General features: G+C 46.3%; 1 long non-coding RNA gene across 1 annotated transcript in view; it reads left to right on the plus strand.

Annotated features, from left to right (window-relative positions):
• Positions 1–13,105, plus strand: part of LOC142489643 (uncharacterized) — a 72,245-nt gene that overhangs the window by 10,713 nt on the left and 48,427 nt on the right. The window contains exon 2 of the long non-coding RNA XR_012799901.1: positions 8,841–9,024. This is a non-coding gene — a long non-coding RNA (uncharacterized LOC142489643). The remainder of the gene's footprint in view (positions 1–8,840; positions 9,025–13,105) is intronic.

The raw sequence follows: 13,105 nt of genomic DNA on the forward strand, positions 1-13,105 counted from the left end.
CTGTCCGCTCCCGCGGCTCTGCGGCTCCCTCCTCGCCCGGCCTCCCTGCTGAGAGGACTTCCCTGTCGGGCTGCTGCTGCCCCGCGCGGGGCTGGTGCTCGGCTGCCTGCCGTTGCTTCTGCGCGCACATCCCCTACAGTTACGGAACACATTCCAGCACCAGCTAATTTATTCACTGCTCTTGCAGTGAAGCCACACCTCCCTCCCACACGCTGGTTACTAGTTAACCCTAAACCTTATCACCTGGCAGCGTATTATGGAAACCAATCCTGGACTGCTCCTAGGGCTCCTCCAGGCCTGCCTCCATTAACCATTGGTCAGCCACAGTACTTAATGCCTGTTCTGCCTCTCTCACATCGCTCGACATAGTCTCTGCTACAGACGTCTATTCTGGCTCTCCCTTTGTCTTCGTGCATTCAGGTTACGACCCGGCTTGGCGGACGTGCTTACCTGTCTCTGGATCCCGGCTCCCTCTTGACCCTGCAGCTTCTTCCATCCCTCGACCTCAGCTTGGACCTCGACCTTCTGGATCTCTCTCTCCCCGACCTTTGGCTAACGGCAACAACTTCTCTCCTTCAGTACCGGTACCGGCAAGTATTGCTACACCTGTTCACACCTGGCCTGGCAACGCCAAAACACCCCACTCCGGACACGCTCCTTCTGCTGCGGGTGCGTGCACTTATACGTCCCCACCTCAGTATAAGGGACGAGTCTGGTCTGCGGGCAGCACCGGCGTAACACATACCCAACATAGAGCTCTACTGGTACATCGCCTCCATCTGCCTCAGGCTCCAGATGTATGGAGGCGATCTCCTATGGTAAAACACAATTCCCTCTCCTTCCCCAGTAAGATCACACCAGGCAGGAGGTATAATAACTGGAACGGTTTATTTTGTTCAGCTCAATGCAGTCACAGAAGGCCACTGTCCTACAGTATGCAGTCTCTGTCAAGGGCCCCCGCACCAGTCCTTGCTCTTCCCTGATCCTCTATCAGGATCAGGGGGAAGGTGCACACTCACTCTCCCCCAAGGGGAAGAGGAACAGGGAAGGCCAGTATTTAGGCAACCTGTATGTGACCTGCTTCTCTCAAGTGGGGAGAGGCACTGACTAAATTTGTTTGGCACTCCCCTTAAGTACAGCCAGGAGGAGAGCACCTGGTCTGACCTAGTATTGGGTGAACTCGGGCCTGGTTCCACCTCCTCCCCCTGTCACTCAAGGGCACTGCTGGGAGTGGGGAAACCCCATGATAAGTACTGGCAGGCCTGCTCTTACCAGGGCTTACTGCCAGTGAGGGCAGACTGGTAGCCAAGAACCAGTCCTGGCTACACTAGCTATTAGCGTATCTCAAAGGTATCTCAGGTGTGCTCCACAAGGAACATTACATTATTAACCAGGAACTGGAATGTGCAGGTACAGTTGTGTAGAACTGTAGCTTGTTTTTTTGTTTGCAGGTATGTTTCTGGCCCCTTTACAGTCCAGCGAGTTACATTGGTAACTGCAGTCCAGGAGACAGACCCAAAGGGCAGAGTTAGGGAGTATAATAACCAACTCTTGACCTGGATAGTCAGGTCCAGTTTCGGGATCATGGGCAAGGTGCTGCAGCGTAGACAGAGTCACAGTTCCAATTTCAGAGCAAGGTGCAGCAACTTAGTTGGGGTTCCAAGTTCAGGCTATTTCACAGAGTTGTGATTAGCAGCTGGGGTTGATTGCACCAGCAATTAACCAGCACACTGCTGGATTAGAGGCAAGTCTGTTAACAGGGACAAGACCCTGTTACAGGTGTCCCACACTGAGTGAGTGGCCTAAAGTGGGGAGTGACATCCACGGGAGTTCTCTAAGTAGCTTGGGAAGCCACATTATTGTACCAAGGTGCAATGGTAGAATGATATATTACTATGTCCACCCACACCCTTTTTCCTTAGTAATTGCCATAGTACTAGATGAGTGTATTGTGCTAACAGGTCTGGGAGGCTGACCCTTCCCCCCTCTAGATCCCGCAGTAGTGTCAATGAAGATATGGTAATCCCTTACTGCTTGTGGTTCCATATAAACTTTGAGATTGCTATTTGTAGGGCTTTAATATTCTGAATCTGTATACGGATTGGGAGCGTGCGGAACAGGTATATGCCCCTGGACAGGAGGTTTATTTCCACTGAACACACCCTCCCAGTCAGGAGATTCAATACTTATCCCAAGATTCAAGATCTTTTTTGAGGGTCTTTATACGTTTTGGGAAGTTTGCCTTGTATAGGGAATCAAATGAGCTTGTGAGGCTGATCCCTAAATACGGTGCTCATTCCTTTCCCAGTTTAGGTCCAAATTTTGAGAAATCAAGTTTTTGGTGGCTAATCCCAGGCTGAGTGCCATGGATTTTGAATGATTAATTTTAAAGCCTGATAGCAAGCCATATTGGAAGATATTGCCAAAAAGGTTCAGGAGGGACTGCCTTAGTTTAAACAAGGTCAAAAGGATGTCATCTGCAAATAGCAAGATTTTGTACTGGGACATAGTTAAAGCCATACCGTGAATATCTGGATGGTTTCTGATAGAGGTCATCAGGGGTTCAATTGCCAAACCAAACAAAAGTGGTGGTTTGGGCAACTCTGCCTTGTGCCATGGTGAATGGCGATTGGGTATGAAAGCAGCCCCATGCATGGCAGTCTGGCGTTTAGGTATTTTATATAGGGCTTGAATTCCCCTAAGAAAGTCTCAATTCTGGCCAAATGCGAGGAGTGTAGAGAACATATACTGTTATATATTTTAGATATTGAAGTCCTTTAGCAGTGACGTATCACAAATGTGAACATTATTCTTCTAGATTGTCTAGTGTGACAAACGGTTCCCTTAGGGGGTCTGCTGTCGGTCAGTGCTCTTTATGACACAGTGTTTTAGGGCAGGGGTGAGCAAGCCTTTTATGCCGAGCCCCCCTTTTTATCCATGAAATTTCTCGGGCCCCCCCTGCCTGATGAAATCAAAATCACATGACGTCAGCGCACGTGAGCTGGTTCAGCCAATGAGGACGAACCAGCTTTGTGACGTGTCCGCCACGCTCCCACCACGCACGTTCACAAAACGCTTGGGCTGCAGGCGTGCGCGCAGGCAGTATACTAGTATTGGATCACTGTGTTTTTTTTTATTGTTGGCTGGCATCTGGTAATATGTTTTTTTCTGGTGCACAAAAGCAATCCATTTGAGGGGGCATTCATCCACCTGATTGCTACCTCCCTTCCCTCTCCCCCCCTTTTTGTCCCCTTCCCCTCCCTTTTTTCCTTCTCCCATTTGCTTTCCCCAGGGTCATCCACTCCTATTATGTATTATTTATTTCTGTTTTAAATGTTGCCCAGGGATCAGGGATCCCCATAACCAAACTCAAGGGGAGTACTGATGGATCTTCACTGCTGATCAATACTCCTAAGTGACACCCTCTGACCCAAAGAATAACCATCAGCTCCCCCAAAACTCATCCTCCTCCCAAGCCCCTATATTCTGCCATCTCTGCCCGACCTTCATCCCTCTGTTTAGCTGGGGGGGGGGGGGAATAGTTGTCAAATAGCATCCCCATTTATGCTGTATTATTAATCTCTCTCTCGCCGCCACATCAGGACCTCTCTCCCCTCTTCCACAGTCTCACACTCCTCTCCCCCAATTTCTCCCTCTCTCAGTATTTCTCAATCCCCCTCCAGTGTTTCTCTATCCCTCCCCTCAGTCTCTTCCTCCTCCCACTCTCTCTTTCCCTCCCTTCAGTTCCCCCCAGTGTGTGTGTCTCTCTTTCTCCCTCCCCCTAGTGTCTCTCTCCCTCCCCAGTGTCTCTCTCACTCTCCCTCCACCATTGTCTCTCTCTCCCTCCAGCCAGTGTGTCTCTCCCTTCCCTCCAGTGTCTTTCTCTCCCCCTCCCATAATATGTCTGTCACCCCCATGTCTCTTTTTCACCCTCCCCCTCTCCATAACATACTTTCACCCTCCCTCCCCCTGTCACACTGTCACCCTCCCCCCTCTCCATGTCACACTGTCACACTCTCACCTTCCCCCCCCTCTTCATGTCACACTGTCACACACTCCCCCTCCCTCCCCCTCTCCATGTCACACACTGTCACACACTGTCACACACTCAGGCTGCGGTCCCAGTAATGTCTGTGACACGCGAGCCCGGCGGGGGGGCGGCGCATGTCACAGCGCTAACCGCGATCTGCGGTCTGACAGGGAGAAGGGAACTTGCGACGGGAGGGGGCGTGGTCGGGGATTTGCGGGGGCGTGGCCATTACGTCACGCGGCTGGTTCGCCCTCATTGGGTGAACCGCCGGTGGGGGCGTGGCCACGCCTCCGTCGCAAGGAGCAAACTCAATTTTAATGAGTTGTGAAAAACCCTGCAGCACGGCGCGGATGCACCTTCTGCGTGACGGTGCGTAGTGAGCCCAGCCCCATTGAGGGGCGGTGCTTACACGCACAGTGCACGCCGCGCCGTGCGCACAGGCTGTACTGGGACCGCAGCCTCACAATCTCTCATCGTGCTGCAAGCAGCAAGGCAAACGAATTGCTGCATGAGATGTGTAGCACAGCGCCACCTAATGGATGAAAGAGAAATTGCAGCTACAGACTGCTTTTGTACTCTGCTCCTTGCAAAATCGCCGCCCACTGCTTGCGCCCTCCCAAAACAATCTTGCGCCCCCCCCACCCCCCGTTTGCGCACTGCTCTTTTAGTGTAAACAAAGAGATAACATGTAGCACAATATTGTATCATTCAGGCTTCTGCCTGCTTTATTCCATCCCAGCATGGGACTGCAACTTTAACAGAAATACATTTGAGGTACTCAGGCTTGTGTCCCAAGCAGTGGGACTGCAACACTATGAAATACATTAGAGTTACTCAGGCCTCTGCCTGTTTTATTCTGTCCCAGTAGGTGTCACAGGAGACCAAGCTTTTTAACACCTTTTACCATCTGGATCCTTTGATTGAATAAAGCATGAAATAAAATAAATTATGTTTATTCACATAAAGAACACACACAGCTTGAATTACAAAATGAACACAAATAAACACTTACCGGACGGGGCCAAAACTAAATAAAATAGTCCTTGAACGACAGTTCTTAAAATGCAGGTTCCAGGTATCAATTCCCAGAGCGGGGTTGATACACAAACGGAGTTCTTTGGCTAGGGCGCAACTAGCCAGCCATATAACTCTGCCAAATGAAATAATGTCGTTCTGTCCTTGCACTGCACACTGTAGCTCAGGTGAATCTTCTTTACATGATGGAAATCTTAGATGGAACTAACTTGTGATGGCTGCACCAGCTTTTGAAACTTCACATGCCCCATCTTTACAGTCTGCAGCAAATCACAGCGTGGGTATCACTACTCTCACCTATGGGCAGTACTTCAGGTAGCCTGGCAGAAGCTTCAATGCAATCCTGCGAGCATGTGCCAACTTTGCCCCTAAGCGGCTTAGCATATCTAGCCAGGCCTACTTCCCTGTCGTAAATCAGTGGTGAGATTGACGGTCTAACCCCAGAGTAAAACGCCTCCCCCAAATGAAGTTTAAAAACTGCTTTTACATATCTAAATGTACTCCTAACTTCAGTTCTGTAGCCACGCCTTGGCCTTCAATACCCCCCTTGTCAAGAAATGCTTTGAGGCTCGGCCCCCTGTGTAGATAACTGTGCTATATTTCACACCCAATGCTCCAGACATGGCCTTACAGTAGCTGTCTCTACTAGCCATATACACTAGGCCTGCAAATAGGTGTTAACATACCACAAACCCACTCTTTGTACTTGTACACACCCTGACAACAGTTTACCGTAAAATCATCCCTAACTCTTACGCCTGGCACATCCCCGCTGGTTAGCACTCCTGGAAAAGTAAAACTACATTCTGTAGTGCCGACGATTATTCTAAAACAAACCTGTGGCAATCTCCAAAAAGACCCACGTACATGCTGGGTACATGCTGCAACATTTCACACATTTCTGCAGACAGACTAATGGCCCATCGGATTAACAGCGGGGGTCCCTAGCCGTCCATTCAAACTGAATGGGACTGCCAGGAACCCCTGCTGTGTTAATCCGATGGGCCATTAGTCTGTCTGCAGAAATGTCACTGAAATTTACCCAGCATGTACCCAGCATGTAAACTGGCTAGTTTAAGGCAAGTTTAAGGCAAGTTTTAGAATACTCGTTGGCTCGTCTATACATCTTTATTATACCAACAGTTATATACCACAATTTGGTTGAAGAGCTGACACTCACAATTCCCCATGGGCACATTTTAGACAGGTTAAAATACATTTTAGGACTGCAGTCAGCCGTGGCCCGCAGCACTGGCACCCACAGTCACCTTTTATGACTCAGGCCCCCCCCCCCCCAGCTGGGCATAATGCTTTAATTAGTGGCCTGGGGACCCTTTCATCGTCACAGTAGGGGACAGCAAGATTTGCAGATACTTCTGTCATTATTAAATAAATATACTGTACATTTGGATAGCCAAGTAAGGTTTGCTTTGCACCTCTTTATATTGATCTGCCTGTAAATCAATACATCGAATAACACATTATGAAAAACTGCAAATGGTAGAAGAGAAGTAATATTCACCACAAATGTAAAAAAAAAAAAAACCTCACTGGAAATATTGCCAAAGTGAAAAAAGCTGGTTGTAGTCGGCTGTGAGATGGGTATTCATCAGAGCTGTAATATCACAAAATAACTAGGATGCTTCTCCATCCACGTATCCATCAATCTGCAGCTAACACAATACAGTACATACTGTATTATTATTATTATTTCGTGTATTGATTACTACCTGTCCATAGTGTGCACCTTTCCTTCCACTAACTCTGCTCTCCAATGTAATCCATTCCTGGAATTATCAAACTATCTCATAAATGTATGTGTGTTTCCACTCCTAACCTTTTACTATCCTCATATCTGCTGCTTACATTATGTTCTGTATTTCTCTACTGTACATGGCTTCTCTGAATGTTCTCGTTGAGATAATCCTAATTGAACTACCTTCTAGAGGCAGAACTTCATGCTCACTCTTTTATGGAGTCTGGCTTCGCCCCCCGCTTGCGGCGCACATCAGCGTCGCGTGGCGCGCACACCTGATGCGTGTGCACCGCTCCCAAGCTGGGTGTCAATTATCTTCATGTTGCCCACCTGTCTCCTGTGTCTCTCCTCCTATCCTTGCCTCTGCTGAGGCCGCGCCTCCACTTCGCGCCCCTCTCTCATTGGTCATGCTCACCTATATATGCTCAGCTGTGCCACTTGCACTTTGGCTGAGCATAGTTCCAGTTAGCGCTGTTCTCCCACTTCCTGGTTCCTTGTCCTGCCTTGCCTTGTCTCCTAACTCATTGTTCCGGATTGATCTCTTGTGTACCGACCCAGCTAATACTTTGGGCTCCGCACTTCTGGCTCACCGACCCCGGCTTACCTCTGACCTTCCGCATCTCTCCAATCCTGACCACGGCTTACGGACCTCAATGCTCCTACTGGCTCCAACCCCTGACCACGGCTAAACGGACACTGACCATTCTACCGGCTCCTACCTCAAACCTCGGCAAGTACCTGACCATTCTACTCTCTCCAATCCTGACCCGGCTGCCTGACCAACCGCAATTCAGACTAACCCCTGTGGCTGTGGGTGGCGTTTATACCCATTCCCACCTCAGTACCGTGGTCCCGCCTTGTTTGTGGTGAGCACAACGTTACAATTATTTTGTTAAACAGAGATCAAATTTCAGGAGATAAACTAAAACATAAAACCCCCCAAAATAAAACACAAGCAAAATATCCCTTTGGATCGTCAAGAAAAAAAGGTTTAGTACTTCATATGAAATTAGTTTAATTAAATGAGTAGGGAAGGAAAGGGAGGGGGATCCCTGCTCAGCTATAGGTAATTACTTTGCTAGAAAAGGTGCTATCAGGGATGGAAACATATGTGTACGTATCATGGAGAGAAAAAATCGCTAAAAAATCTACTAGTCAAAATAATAAATCTTTATTCAAAAATAAGTAAACACGTGAATAATTTAAAACGTAAGAAGGTGCGCTGACATCACAGTGTTACAGTTTGTAATGGGGTGTAGTTACCTTACCCGATATACACTGCCTATTTAGCAGGTCTCTCATACCGTGATATCTCTAACCTAAGACATCACAACGTACTATTAAGTACTACTGCTATACCAAGCAGGAATACCCTCTATCTACCCTGACATAGCCCTATTAGGGGTTTTTCTTTTGCCATAGCCTTTAACAGTACTTACGTTTGGGTGTGATCATGTATTTTACATCTCTGTAAGATTCACCCAGCATATCTAGCTTTGGGATCATTAGACTCAAGCCATTTGACATCAAGAGATACCTTGTATTTTGTCTCTTCAGTGCACCTTCTTAGGTTTTAAATTATTCACGTGTTTACTTATTTTTGAATAAAGATTTATTATTTTGACTAGTAGATTAGAGTAATTAAATGAGTAGCCCTTGTACAGTATGTGTTATCTCCTATGAGGAAAAAACTTTATTCATATAAAATGTATTGATCTTTTGTTGAGTGATTTCATTAGGTCCTAAAACAATAGATCATTAGCTAAAGTCATTCATCATTTCAGTAAAGTGGATTGATGTAGTAATAACGAAATAGGAAGTGGTTTGTCTTCTATTACCCCAGGGATAATGTTTGGATCAATGCTTTGACCTGTGTACTCTCATATTTTTAGTAATCTCTGGAGGAAGCAAGCATGAGGTAAATAAAGTGATTGTAAGAACGATAAAATGTGTTTTACCTACTCTGCTGTCAAAATACAGTTATTTAATTAGTATTACCCTTTTTTTTGTTCTACACAGCAGATTTATCTATTAAGATACAGATCTCCACATGCATCCATAGGCGTAGCTCTACAACTTCATATGCCCGCCTCATAAATCTGGACCCTAAATGATCTGCAGTGCAGGCACGAGAATGAGTGCTTCACGTGGACTAGGAAGGAAGGAGAAGGATGATCGTGCAGCGACTGTGAGCATGGAAAAGGTAGGGACAGGCATCCACTAACCCTGCTGTCCCCCTCTGTCACCCATTGTAAACCACTGCCCCCCAACTGTCACCCACTGTCCCCCTATCCCCTCCTGTCACGCACTGCCTCCTTATCACCCAGTGCTCCCCCTTTATTACCCACTTTCTGACCTGTCCCCCACTGTCATCCACTGCCCCCCTTTGTCACCCACAGCCCCCCCTGTAACACACCCCCTGTCACTCTTCACTGTAATTTTTGTGCTGCATTTTGATTCTTTATGTACTTGTCACGGGAGACCAGGACTCTTAACACATTTTCATCGGGATCATTCAGAAAAAGAAACAAGATAGTGGAATAAAATTAGGTTTATTTGGGGAAACTCGTGTACACACAAATGAAATACAAAGATACCGGGGAAATACACACTTACTGGGGGTCTGTGGTCAAAAACTAGCCTCAAATAGGTGCAGGGCACCTGCTTCGAAAGGCTTACCCTGACCGTGAAATCCCTCCCGGCTTCCTGGTCCACTTTTCGGCTAGAAACACTAGCCGTGACCGCTACGTTCTAGAATAAGAACTTGGACCTGGCATCTGACTTAGTCTCTGCAGGGCAGGCTTTCCTAGCTCCAAAAATGAAGCCGGCTGCTCTGATATTCGTAACAGAGCAACTATGAAAAGCCCGCCCACGCTTCACCGACATTAGCCACTGGATGGTTTGGTACTCTGCCTCTGCCATTTCCTTACATTCCCTTCGCTGTTCTATCTTCAGCATGGAAATAAGAGGAGCGACCAATCAGAGTGTGGGAATTCCCCCCAGCTAGCCAACAGAAACAGAGGCTCGTCTCTTGGCTGACGTCAGAGAAGGAGGCGTGCCAAGCCATCTCGAAAAGCCAGGTGGGGGGAAATATGAATTAGCTAATGGGAAACGTACGAGATGCATCTTCCCCCAGCCAACTCATTGCCACACGCTGAGCAGACTCCACTAGGTCTGGAAGACTCGAAATGTGTCCCCACAGGGTGCCCTTTGTTCTCCGGACCTGGCAAATTGCCCTTCCTCGCCCACCAAACAGTTTTCTCACCTCTGGACATCCTTTCTCCTTTGAACTACGGACTCTATGTAGACATCCCGGCACCTATGTTTGTGCCCGGGCTGACTGCATAGACCTTTATACAGTTTGCACCAAAAGATTATAAAACATACATTAATAAAGTATAGACTTTGGGGAACATTATACCTGTTAGGGAAATGGGTCTGGGATATGTGAGCTCAAAAACCAGGAGTCTGGGAGACACTGGGTAGCCCCGGTGCAACTCACCCAACGTACCCGCAAATCATGCCTGCATGCCGGGGAGAATTAGGGGACTACTGGTGACTTTATCCCCCGAACTGAAAACAAAATAACTAAATTTCCATCAAAATATCCCACCTAAAACTTACACTCCTGAAGTTTTATGTTTCTGGAGCAAGAGGAACAGGAAAAGCAGGGCATGTTTTTACTTTAAATGGTACAATACATGGTCCCTGACTTATGGTGCTACTTAGCTGCCAGGGACCCACGGTTTTCAGGGGTAGCCAGTCGAGCTTAACCTGTATTATGCAGACAGGCTACCCCCTACCATTACAGTACTTACATCACTTCTGTAAAATGCTACCTACTGTAAATTGTCAGCAAAATGTACAAACAAATATACATGCACAGACATCCCAAGCTCCTACATGGTACACTGTGACAAAGGGGATAAAGGAAATCTTTTTTATCTTCCATAGGCGCTCATTGGGAAGAGGGAACGTTTAAAGTTGAGCTAAAGAAGAAAAATTAGAAATTTTCGGGCTAAATACAGTATTATGTCAAAATTAACAAACATACAAGCCCAGCAAGCTCTAACCCCAGAACCCACCAAATCATATATATATATTTATGTCAAAAGGAGTGCTACTGAACGAGGCGAAATATATACAACAAAAGACAGAAAAGCCCAATGCTACATTCAATGTGACAAAATATATAGTAAATAGTATATAGTTAAATACTTCAATAATAATAATAATTATACTCTTTAGTAAGGGTCATTTAGTTAAACCATTTGGCCAAAGCGTTATAAGCCTGCAAGCTGCATCAAGGCATAACCAAATTTGCAGGTCCTAACACTAAACTATGAAACTTCTCTTTTACCTCTGTTGGAGGGAGAATGACTGCAATGAGCCTGTGCATGCAGCAAAATGGGAAAAAACCTTCCCTACTTTAAAAAGTGGCCACAGGGTTTAACTAAATGACCGTTACTCATGAGAGTATTAGTATTGAAGTATTTAACTATATACAGGCATACCCCGCTTTAAGGACGCTCACTTTAAGTACACTCGCGAGTAAGGACATGTCGCCCAATAGGCAAACGGCAGCTTGCGTATGCGCCTGTCAGCACATCCTGAACAGCAATACCGGCTCCCTGCCTGTACCGAAGCTGTGCGCAAGCGGGGAGACTATAGAGCCTGTTACAAATGCGTTATTTACATCAGTTATGCACGTATATGATGATTGCAGTACAGTACATGCATCGATAAGTGGGAAAAGGGTAGTGCTTCACTTTAAGTACATTTTCGCTTTACATACATGCTCCGGTCCCATTGCGTACGTTAATGCGGGGTATGCCTGTACTATTTACTATATATTTTGGCACATTGGATGCAGCATTGGGCTTTTCTGTCTGTTGTATAAATATTAAGTCATTTGTCTAATACCAGGGAAAATGAAGCAAAAATATTGGGAAGGGCACAGATGATGGTGTATTTCTGGTGGGAGCTCACTGGTTCAGCAAATATTTAACTGCCTCCCTTCTAGAGAGGATTGAACAGCAATGTCTTGTAGGCTCATCTAATACTGAAGGGGTTAACCTTGTTCATCCTTGAATTCCTTTGTTATGACATTGTATTACAATATTGTATTACACACAATGCTATGTATTGATTAGTATTTTATTCTTATGTTTCATTCTTGTAACAACAATGAATGTAGCAGCCATGCTATATCTTTGTACATTCCTTAATACCCTTTCAGTGGCAAGGACCCTACGGCAGTATTGATCATGTGACCGTTCTCCTGAGCGATCACGTGATCACTTCCTGTTTCAGGTTTGTGGTCAGCACTCCTGTGCGCTCATTGTGAACCCTGCCTAGAAAACAAGCAAAAGGCCATGACGTACGTTATAAGTGCACTGTCTCCTGCCACTACAATATACAAATGTCAGTGACATGTTTAGGGCCTATTTTCAAAAGGAACAAAAGCAGGTAAATCATTGCATTTAGCCTCATTATTTGTGTTTAGGGACGCCAATTAGATTGTTTACAAAATGTTTGAGGTTTGCAGGGATTGCACTTGTAACTGGAGAGTTTATAGTGGTAACCCCAGGACTGATATGCTCCACTGGCTGAGCCTAGTATAACGGTGACATACTGTAGTACTATATTTCTAGTAAGCAGTCATGTTAAGTTAAACTATTCAATTATAGTTAACTGCACAAAGAAAAATAAACATTTTATTTAGCATGTTTTGGTTAAATAATGTTTTTGTAGTCACTGAAAAATAAAAATGTGGTTAATTAAAACAGTAATCTTTTCATAATCTGTTAAAAAAAATCTTGTGTCACGTTATTACGTTCTATAAAAAAAAGTTTCAAATGTATATACGCGTGGAAGACATTTTTGCTGACATATTAGACACAGTAGGTGGAGATTTAGGGTAAAGCCATGTCCATAGAAGGACAAGCCGTGCTGAGCCGTGCAAACGCTCCGTGCTGAGCCCCGGCATCCTCAATGAGGATGTCTTTAGAGGGGGCTCACGCGAGCGTCCGCAAGCGTGCTGAGAAGTTGGATTTTTCAGCCGTCAGCCAAGCTGTTTTTTAGCGCGCTGTCGGCTGAAAACATCCAATCTGCACGAAACAGCGTCAACGTCACGGCGCCGTGACGTCGGCGCCATGATGTTGACGTCGGTGCGTCACGGGCGATTGGCCCTGCAACGTCACTGCCCCGCCTCCCTCTGCCTCCCCCCGCCTCCCGATCGCGGACGCTGACTAGCCTGCATGGGCATGAAATTGCTCATGCTT

This window comes from Ascaphus truei, chromosome 3 (assembly GCF_040206685.1).
Source record: "Ascaphus truei isolate aAscTru1 chromosome 3, aAscTru1.hap1, whole genome shotgun sequence".
Lineage (NCBI taxonomy): Eukaryota > Metazoa > Chordata > Amphibia > Anura > Ascaphidae > Ascaphus > Ascaphus truei.